Source organism: Balaenoptera acutorostrata, chromosome 5 (assembly GCF_949987535.1).
Source record: "Balaenoptera acutorostrata chromosome 5, mBalAcu1.1, whole genome shotgun sequence".
Taxonomy (NCBI): domain Eukaryota; kingdom Metazoa; phylum Chordata; class Mammalia; order Artiodactyla; family Balaenopteridae; genus Balaenoptera; species Balaenoptera acutorostrata.
In genome coordinates, this window is record NC_080068.1 from 90,020,607 (window position 1) to 90,031,980 (window position 11,374).

Sequence of the window (11,374 nt, forward strand, 5' to 3'; positions counted from 1 at the left end):
GTTATCACTCCCTGACATGGTATCCCCTATTTATATATTTGTTTACTGGCAGTCCAACACAATATGCACTTCATGAAGAGAGGCACTTTCTTTGTCCTGTACACCATTGTATCACCACAACATAGGTTAATGCTTGACACATGTTAGGTGTTTATAAATATTTGTGGAATAAATGAACTATTGTATCAGTTTCTTAGGACTAATAAAAATTACCATAAACTTACTGGCTTGAGATAACAGAAATTTATTCTCTCATCACTCAAGAAGCTAGGAGTTTGAAATAATGGTGTCAGCAGGGTTGGTTCCTTCTTAGGGGTTCATCTGTCTCATGCCTTTCTCCTGGCTTCTGGTGGTTGCCAGCCAATCTTTGATGTTCCGTGTCCTATAGACATATCTCTCCAATCTCTCCCTCCATCTTCATATGGTATTCTCTGTGTTTCTTCACATTGTCTTCCCCTATGCATGTCGCTTTGACCAATTTTCTTCTTATAAGTACACCAATCATCAGATTAAACTACACCTTAATCCTGTATGACCTCAATTTAATTACATCTGCAAAAATTCTATTTCTAAATAAGACCCAAATTCTGAGGTTCTGAGTGAACATGAATTTGGTGGGAGAGATGGCACCTAATTTAACTCAGTGCAACTACAATTGTATCAAATCATAAAGATTAAAAATTTTCTATTCGTATCAGAATTTCAGAATATAATGTGGGTGCTATATAACATGGATGCTATGTCTTATCATTATTAAAAATCCTGGCAAAGAGTTAAAAGATTTGAGTGATCCTCTTATGTGCCTTTTCAATCCTCATTCTTTCATTCAAATATTTGTTCTTTTATTTTAAAAACATATCGTTGTGTGTTTCTATATTACATATATTATGTTAAGTAATAGAGACACAGTAATTAGCAAGATAAGATGGTGTCTGCTCTCAGGAGGCTGACAATCTATTTGAGTGAAAGTGTTATTTTTCTTCAGGACATCTGCTATCACCTGAAATCTTTAGCTGATATGAGTCAAGTTTGCATTAGTAAATGGTAAATCGGACCCTCCAATTGAGCAATACGAGGGACGTTTAACAAAAGAACAATTTAAAAAGTTTTAAGGCAGGTTTTAGAATAGTGATCAAGAACTAACACAGTACCACAGGGATAGTAATAACAGAGATCATTTACCATCCTTAGACCTGAGGGGCAAAGAGGAGAGAAAGGATGAAAAGGAGGACTCTTGGATAATATCTCTGTATCTAGAAGACAGTTTCAGATTATAACTTCAGTTCTATATGTTCATTTTTTAGGAAATGCCTGAGTTATTGTGGACAAATTTCTGTCTTTATTTTACAATACCTAAGCTTTTTAAATGCCTTGAAGAGACAGTGTAGAACAAAAAGTAGAACTAGTGAACTAACCGACTTATGAATATCTTTTTGTTATATATAATAGAAAAGACAAATCTTAAACATGGAATTGTTAAATTATCTCTGAAGCAATATGAATCAAGATTTTTTCATTGTGATTGTGGCAGAAGGAACTGTAAAGGAAAGGATGTATGCAGCTGTGTTCATGTTTACATTTTGATTATAACAATTGGTGTATGTGTGAATTTCTTTTGGCCATACCATATGAATAGATTTTTAAATAATTAAATGGCAACATATCTCTCACTAGTATTTGAATACTATGAATTTTAGAAACATCTAGAAGCATTATGCTTATTGGACTTTATTGCTCTGGGTCTCATTTTAAATTGCACATTAAGAGAATACAGTATTTTAATTGTAACTTAGCCAAAATCTATCCAGAGGTCTGTTATCATTTTGTCTTTTAAGCAAATTTTCTCCCAAAAAGGCTGGATTATATTTCTTTTCTGATTGTTATAGTGTAGTGTATTTTTTTAAATTAATTTCTTTTTTATTTTATTTTATTTATTTTTGGCTGTGTTGGGTGTTTGTTGCTGCTCACGGGCTTTCTCTAGTTGCAGCGAGCAGGGGCTACTCTTCATTGTGGTGGTGCGCAGGTTTCTCATTGCAGTGGCTTCTCTTGTTGCAGATCATGGGCTCTAGGCGCACGGGCTTCAGTAGCTGTGGATCGCGGGCTCCAGAGCGCAGGCTCAGTAGTTGTGGCACACGGGCTTAGTGGCTCCACGGCATGTGGGATCTTCCCGGACCAGGGCTTGAACCCGTGTCCCCTGCTTTGGCAGGCAGATTCTTAACCACTGTGCCACCAGGGAAGCCCCATGTAGTATATTCTTGATAATCAAACTACTCATGACTTTGGGACTTTGAATTGGTAAATATTCATGATGTGAAAAAAAATCATGATATATACTGCACTATCATATAAAAAATGTATGGGCTTCCCTGGTGGCGCAGTGGTTGGGAGTCTGCCTGCTAATGCAGGGGACACGGGTTCGAGCCCTGGCCTGGGAAGATCCCACGTGCCGCGGAGCGGCTGGGCCCGTGAGCCACAACTACTGAGCCTGCGCGTCTGGAGCCTGTGCTCCGCAACGAGAGAGGCCGCGACGGTGAGAGGCCCGCGCATCGCGATGAAGAGTGGCCCCCGCTTGCCACAACTGGAGAAAGCCCTCGCACAGAAACGAAGGCCCAACACAGCCAAAATCAATCAATCAATCAATCAATCAAACATACGCATCTGATTCAAGATCCTCATTAAAAAAAAAAAAAAAAAAAAAAAATGTATGCTTCACTGTGTATTGTGTATACACACCAAAGGACCACATGAAAATATAGAGATACCATTAGTGACTAGACAAATACGTCAAAATATAGACTGCTTGTAATTATGGATGATTTTGTGTTCTTGGCTTCTTGTGCGTCTCAGTTTTCCATAACATGTATATATACTTTTTAAAGTTGTGGGGAAAAGTATTATTAAAGTCAAGGTAAGCAGTGCTTAAGACAAATGAGCAGACTCTTGAGGTAATATAAGAGTATGGACTACAAGGGGAAGTTGGGATAAAGGAAATATTTTTGGTACAACATGGTGACCAACTGTGGAATGGTAATGTCCCAAATAGAAAAGAAGATATGAAATATTTGAAACTGAAACTGTGATATTATATATTTTCTAAAATTTTTGCCACCTTTTCTCACAATCCTGCTGACAATGGGCCGTCCAAATTCCGTCCCTCACCACTTCATACGTTATCAGGTGAAGAGTAGCTCGCTAGGCTCACTGCCACCGTTCCCAACTCATCACTTCAATGTAAGTTGAAACTCTTCATGGCAATATGGGAGCAAGCTTCATCACTGTGCCAGTTAAAGCACTTGGGCCTGGGTCTGTCTCAAGCCCAGGGTTTGATATTCCCGTGCCTATTTCTCTTATGCACATGTGTCTCATCCTAAGGTACCCAGCTATGGTACCACACTTCAAAAGTTGGTATTGCACAAAGGAGAACTGAGACTTCAGTACCAGATTACTTGGGTTTAAATACACCAAATGAGTATATAGTATAATGATACTGAATGTGCATATATGTATATACACATACACACACACACGTGTGTATATTGTATAATAATTCTACAACAAAGATTATGTATAGATAGACAGATACAATAATTCTACAACAAAGATTATAAATCCTATAAATAACATATAGTCAAAAGTGCCCTGGTATGCAGACATTATTTATGGCCATTTCCAACAAAGCATTATGATAAAGTAATTATTAGTATTTCTTTCTCTTAGTCCAATAATATAAAAAGCATTCCCACATGTGTTTTCACATGTGCCAGCCTCTCTAAGACATAATTAGGCTAGGCATTGTTATGCACTTTTGGAGAGGGCAGATATTGACTAAGACACAGAGTTTACCCAAAGACCCAGTTAGTAATAGGTAGAAACTAATTCCCCATCTCTTAGAACAGCATTCCTTGAATACAACCATTTTCTCCTTTATTTTTATACTGAGGATGTTTGCTAAGTACTAACATACGTATAAACACTGGCCCCTCAGAAACCCGAAGCAGACGTCAGCAGTCCTTGCTCATGCTCCTCCCCAGTCCTCTGAATATCCCTAAAGGAAATTACTGTCGGTTTACTCAAGATATCAAGTAACAGAAAATCTGTTTGCCACCCATAACCTTGAGCAGGTGTCGGCAAACATTTTCTGAAAAGAGCCAGTTAGTAAATATTTTTGAATTTGCAGTGAGAACTAGTCACGTCTGCCTTTGCAGTATGAAAGCAGCCACAGGTAATATGTGAAGGAGACGTGTGAAGGAATTAGCAAGACCGGATATGGCTGGCAAGGAGCTAGATATGAGTCCCCATCCCCAGATGATCTCTGAGGAAACTTTCCAAAACCAATGTTCCATGATTATGTCTACCTGCTAAAAGACACAAAACTTGCATAATGGGCCTCTGTTTGGCCCATCATTGCCATGGTGATAAACATTTGTCAGACGACAGTTTTTCATTTATAAGGATTTAAATGAACTGAAATCATTTACAAATCATGCTTTGCAAGTAACAGAAACCTCAAATAAAACTGGCTTAAATAATAAAGTACCTGACTGAACAGACAAGAGGTAGATCCATCTAATTTCAGGACAGGGTAGTTCAAGAATAAAAGAATTGTGGTCAAATAAAGAAATAAAGCAAGTAAAGAAGTAAATCAGAAAGGAATAATATGAACTGTATTTCTGCCATAAAAGAGAAATTTATCCTCTAAAGATGTACCACAATGAAGGAAAAATGTAAGCACTATATTGCTATTACATTTATTCTGGTCAAGTCTTTTCTCATTAAGAAATATGTCTACACAACCAGACTGTTTGGCTGAACTGTTTACCATCATGTCTCTTCAAAAATTTCTAGGCAAATGGGATCAAAATGTTCTATATTATTTATCCATTGATGCAAGAGTGATCAACTTAGCAACAATCCCTGCTCTTCACTTCCTTTGAAAGTCTAACATTTCTGTAGACTATGTATTGAGGTGGAAAAAACATTTGTGATAAAATTCCAAGTCTAAATAGCAAGACAGAAAAATACAGCATCATCCCAAATTTGTGTGTGTATGTATACATCTATAGGTATACATACTGACAGATGCAAATACAAATTGACTTCTTTCACATGCATCCTCCCTCTCCCTAAAAAAGGACCTTGATCCTCAATTGGGAAATTCGCCTCTTCCCTATTATCAAGAATGTGGTCTCAGAGGGATGAATTCCTAGTGCTAGATCCTGATTGGCTTCATTCCTTAGTTCAAAATATTTCTTTCATAAATGGTCATTTAGATTATAATAAATGAGATGAGAGAAAATGTTTATTGAGACTTCTGGAGAGAAAGGAGTTTTTTTCTTCGTCATTGTCTTGGTTTTTACTGTTTTTTGTTTGTTTTATAGTGCTACCATATGAAACTCTTTTGCACTTGACTTAAACAGGAAAGAATGAAGGCTGAGGAAACAATAGCATACATTCTCTAAAATTAAAGGTAGGACTGTCCTGTAAAAACAAAGCTGAGAAGAGGAGATAGGAAAGCAGAGTCCTGGCCACAGTTCTTTTATTCTTGAATCAATCCCAGCCTGAAATTCAACAGATCTCTTATCTGTTCAGTTAATAAGCCAGACAATTTTCTTTATTATTTAAGCAAGCTTAATTTTAGGATTTTGTTACTTACAAAGTATGATTTGCAAAAATTCACTTAGTTTACATTCTCAAAATACTAATGACAACATTGTGCCAATTAGTATAAATGGATTTTTGGTGCATATTTGATTGTTTTGTGAAGTGTGTCTCTTAGTCCATGTAGGAAATGCAATGTGAAAACATCTGTTTCCCTGGATTTCCTGAGCATATGTACATTTCAGACCAATTACTGCACTTGAATTATTTTACCATAGGCTGTAGTTGTGTTTGTTTAAATGCATAAATACCAAGGTAGTGCTATTCTAGTATTGATGCAGGTTATTTTTTAAGGCTGCAAACTTCATCTCTCTTTTCTTAAATAATGATGATAATAAAGGGTGTATGTCAGTCTCTGTGAGATTTTCAGTAAAATCAGTGTCTTCAAATTATTTTGAAGTGTGGGAAACTTTGAATTTATGAAATATTTATGAGAAATCACATCATGTCTACAACAGTTCTCAGCTGTGACTACAGCATATGGTTTATAAATTGAAACAGGTGTGGGAGAACAGGTGGTCACAGCCAAGCCAGGGAAGGTTTGGAATTTACTGTGGAGAAGAAACATGATAAAATACCACCATTGGCATTGAAGGCAACTTGCTGATTTGATGGCAGAACCCAAAAGATGTTCACAGGGGCAAATACATATGACTGCAGCACTTGAGATGAAAGTGTTCACCTACTCAAATCCCACATATGGAAGTTGGGAAGCAGTCAGTGTCATTTTCCATGGAGAGTGAATGCAAGTGAATCTTCACATTGAATTTGACTAGTTTGGAAGTTAACTACATTAAGAGAAAAAAAGAATAAACTCTTCCTTTTACCTCTTTTAACACAAGCCTAGCTCAAATAAGGGCTAGAGCCACTTTCACCTGTGTTATCTACATTATTTCTAAGGATAATGCCATATATGCTGTCCTATATCCACAAACTCCAAGCATCAGAAAAGTACTCAGAGGGTGTAGGTATAATGTCCTGCTGTTATTTCAGCAAATACCTTTAAAATAAGCCATCTTAAAATCTCATGTTGTTTACAGAATAAAGGTAACAGAAGATAGTATCCTCCGCACCTCACTGCCAGTACCTTAGTCTATATTCAGTCAGAGCTTAGGAGTGCCTATGAAATGAAAGGACCTGAGACACAAGAGCTAAGAGTGTTTCTAGATTAATTGGGAATGAGCATCTGTACTTACATTTAAATATGACTATTTGTCATCTTCTAGAGATTCACAAAGTTTCAAATAAAATATTTTATGGAGTTATATTTTAAAAGTAACCCTAGTGATGGCCAGACCTGGCATCTGAGTGATTCCCTAGGCCCAGCAAAGCAACAAAGTTTCCAGAGCCCTGGAGACAAGGGATAACACCCCAAAATATGGACCCATTTTCCATACTACCTTCATTGGCCCAGCAGCTGCCAAGAACAAAGGTCGCATCTCCCAATACCTGGCAAACAAATGCAGTCTTACCTAACAAACTGATTGCTTCTCTGAGGTACCCACCAGTGTATCTGGGGAGAAGCTTCAAGACAAGTTGAGGAGTGGCTGTCCTCCGATGAGACTGGAGAGATTCCACAAAAGAATATGGGTGTCATGAAGGAGGCAATGGTTCAGGCAGAGGAAGTGGCTGCTGAGATTACTAGGAAGTTGGAGAAACAGGAGAAGAAACGCTTGAAGAAGGAAAAGAAACGGCTGGCTGCAATTGCCCTGCCATCTTCAGAAAACATCAGGAGTACTCTGGAGGAGAGTGGGGAGACAAGTGAAAGACCCCAAAACAAGAAAAAGCAAAAGCCCCAGGAGGCTCCTTAGGAGAATGGAATGGAAGACCCATCTGTCTCCTCCAAACCCAAGAAAAAGAAATCTTTTTCCAAGGAGGATCTGGTTAGTAGCGATCTTGAAGAGACAGCTGCAAGTGGAAGTATTCCCAAGAGGAAGAAATCTTTCCCCAAAGAGGAACCAGTTAGTGACCCAGAAGAGTCAGGAAACAAGAGGGTCCCCAAGAAAAAGAGGAAATTCTCTTCCAAGGAGGAGCCACTCAGCAGTGGACCTGAAGAGGCTGCTGCCAGCAAGAGCAGCGGCTCCCAGAAAAAGAAAACGCTCCGAAAGCTGTCCCAGGAAAACGAGAATAGACATTTCCCTGGTGGGGCATAACTTGCGGAGATATTTCCCAACCCATCCCCTATAGTCCAATAAAAACAAAAGCAAATTCACGAGGAAAAAAAAAAAAAAGACACCTTACAAAATATCGAGAGAAACTCATCTTCCTTATGCTTGTTCTTGTCTACATTCTGACACGTACTCAAATGAGAACGGACACCACTACCTCAAAAAGCTGTGCAAAACCTCAGGTAAACGGAACTACCCTTCTTTAATTCTCTAAAATTCTTTCTACAATTACCTAGTTTGTCTCAACGTAAGTAGGAGGGTTAGTTTTTAGAAAAGAAAGCAAGTCAGAGTGAAAACTAACAAAGGGCTTTATCATTGCGGACTCTACTTACCGAAGGAGAAGCCTGTGTAGCGGAAGCTCAACGTCGACCTCACCTTCCTTACGTACGCATGCACGCACTACGCACACAGGCACGCACTACGCACACAGGCACGCACGCAGGGACTCAGATACGCAAACGTGCATGTGCCTCGGCTTTGAGACTAAGTATCCCTCTTCCTGCCTGCTGGAGATTTTAACTTGTTAGGTGATTCCTGTCTCCCAACAAGTGCCCTAGGATAAAGAGAGCAAACTTGTGTTTTGAAGTATAGTTGATTTGCAATGTTGTGTTAATTACTGCTGTGCAGCAAAGTGATTCAGTTATACATATATATATATATATATTTTAAATATTCCTTTCCATTATGGTTTATCATAGGATATTGAATATAGGTCTCTGTGCTATACAGTAGGACCTTGTTGTTTACCCATTCCGTATATATAAAAGCATACATCTGCTAACCCCAGTCTCCCACTCCACCCCTCCCCAAGCCCCTCCCCCTTGGCAACCACCAGTCTGTTAAGACAGCCAACTTCTTTTAGGTAACACCCGCTTTTCAGAGGCACCCCATGTCCAATAAGGAGACAACTCTGCAGGGCCCTCCCAGCTCCAGAGTTCATCATAGCTGTTACTCCAACATAGCCTAAGGTCTCCCTTTACCCTTTCCTGTACTCTTCGCTTTGTCACAGATATTGATCCCAAGGGTACTACCCTGTACACAGATCTCTGTCTCAGAAGCTGGAAAACACAATAAGGCTAGAAGTGGTCCAAGGAAACAGACTGGATCACCTATTGGCAGCAGGCAGAGCACTGATAGCTCTCGGCATGCAGCCACAGTGAAATTTGTTAAAACTTTTACTGTTAGGAACTGGTATGTGCTGGAAGGGGAGGCACTGATGGAAGTAATGTATCAGGCAATTAAAAAGCACATCAAAATAGTATTTATAAAGGCAAAGGAAATGGATTACTATTTTGAGAGAAATTGATGATTTGGAGAAAAAAATTGAAAGACTGAACAAATAAATTCAAAGAGGTCCTCCTTGACAATATATAAAGAGACTCTGATCGTATACAGCCAGGGGACAGGAAAGTCAAATTTAATCATAAAAATAGCAGAAACCCAAAGAAGGTTAAGAAAGTTGAATATTTATCCTCAACAAGTTTGCTGTACCAGTAGGGATTCCATATAAAATATGGAGAGCTATGGATTTGGGTAATAGAACATATTGTCCCTATGAGCAAAACAGAGTATTGAGAGGTATTGAGAGTGTTTCTCAATCTATGCAAACAGAATAAAATAAGGACTGATGATCAGGAATCTAAGAGTGGTCACCCCAATAAAAAGTTGTAACACCTTGCCTAATTTCTGAATTCAAGCCAATTTTCTGACCCAGACCCACATACTGAAGCTGTCAATCTTTCAGAAGGAAGACCCTTGCAACACTATGGCGAGGATATGCAACCATTATTCCCTGTTTCTTATTCAAAGGAACCCATAGCCATTGACTTCAGGAACATACAGTAGGGAAAGCAGAATGCCCACAAGATATTGGAGACACAAGGTCCAAACCGGCATTGACAACAAAGGACTCAAAGCATTATCAAGCCCTTTTGTTAGAGTGGGGTTTATGGAGGCCAGGCAATAAATGGAATCTTGGCCAAGTCTGGCTCATGGTGGGTCCACTTCATTCATGAACACATTTAATAGTAATTTTCCTACCCCAAAATAATATAATATGTCCCCCAATATAAAATCTAATGGATATACTTGGTAGTTGGCAGGTCCCACATTGACTCCTTATCCTGTGAGGTAAGAACTATCATAGTGAGAAGGTCAAGTGGTAGCTTTCTAAAGCACCCCTCCCCCAGCCAAAATAGAAAAATTAAAAACAATATCTTATCTTGGAGGGAATGTAAGAGGTTAATGTTATTCTTGGGGTGGTGATGCTCATTATATCTCCACTTTATTCATGTCTTTAAAAATGCCAGATGGATTCTGGAGGATGGCATTGACCCCTGCCATGTCAACCACATAGCAATCCCAATTGCAGTTGTGTGGAATGAGGAATCTTTGCTAGATCATCTTAATACAGCTTCAGGATATAGTATGCAATCAGTGATCTTGCAAATATATTTTTTTCCCTCCCTATCAAGAAAGAAGATTAGAAATAGTATTTCTAAGTATTCATTTAAAACAGATTATAGTATACCTTTACTGCCAGAGGCCTATGATAACACTACTGTCCTATAACAAATAGTGCAAGGGAAAGTGGATTGAGTGGAAATCTCACAGATAGATGACTTCATCTTAATGAGACCAGGTGAACAAGAAGTAGCAAGGAAGTTGGAATCCTGGGAAGACAAATGCACTGCAGAGGATATGAGATGATCCCTACAAATATTTGGAGGCTGACTATATCAGTGAGGTTTGAAGCAAGTCTGGAGTTCTGGTGCATGCCAGGGCAACCTCTCCAATGTAAAAGATAAATTTTTGCATTTTGCACCTCCCACCACTAAGAATCAAGTGTAATACCTGTTTAGTCTCTTGAGTTTTAGAGGTAGGATGTTCCATCTCTGGGAATACTGTTTTGATCCATATATCAGGTGAGAAAATGCTCCCAACTTTGAGTAACACCTAGGAGGAATGTGCTTGAAGACTGTGGTGCATGCCAGTATGACCGTATGACCCAGTACAGTAGTATTGAGGTATCTGCGTTTAGGAAACAAGATGGTGTGCAGTTAATGACAAGTCCTAAAAAGAGAATCACTGGCACAGACTACTAAAATTCTAGGTGAAGGTCATGCTATCTGTAGCAGAGAATTATATACCTTTTGAAAAGCAGAGGTGGGGGGAGGGAGGGAGATGTTTCTTGCAAGAACCTAGTTTATATGGTTTGCAAGGCTGGCAAGGAGAGCCAGAAATCCATAGGCCAGCCCATCAGGAAGAGTAGTTCAAAACTTTCAGGCAGGACCTGAGGCTTTGGTCCACAGGGGAAGTTTCTTCCTCATGGAAATCTCAGTTCTGCTCTTAAAGCCTTGGATTGGTTAGATCCAGCCCACCCAGATTGTCTAGGATAATGTCTTTTACTTAAAGTCAGCTGATTGTAGATGCTAATTACATTTACAAAATACTTCCAAAGCAACACCTAGATTATTATGTGATTGAATAACTTGGGACTGTGGCTTAGTCCAAAGGGAATAAACTGACCATCACACTTGGCTTTTTCC

General features: G+C 39.0%; 1 pseudogene; it reads left to right on the top strand.

Moving 5' to 3' along the window:
- The first annotated feature begins 7,253 nt into the window (after nt 1-7,253).
- LOC103013855 (nucleolar protein 56-like) lies at nt 7,254-7,811 on the top strand (annotated as a pseudogene).
- The last annotated feature ends 3,563 nt before the right edge of the window (nt 7,812-11,374 follow it).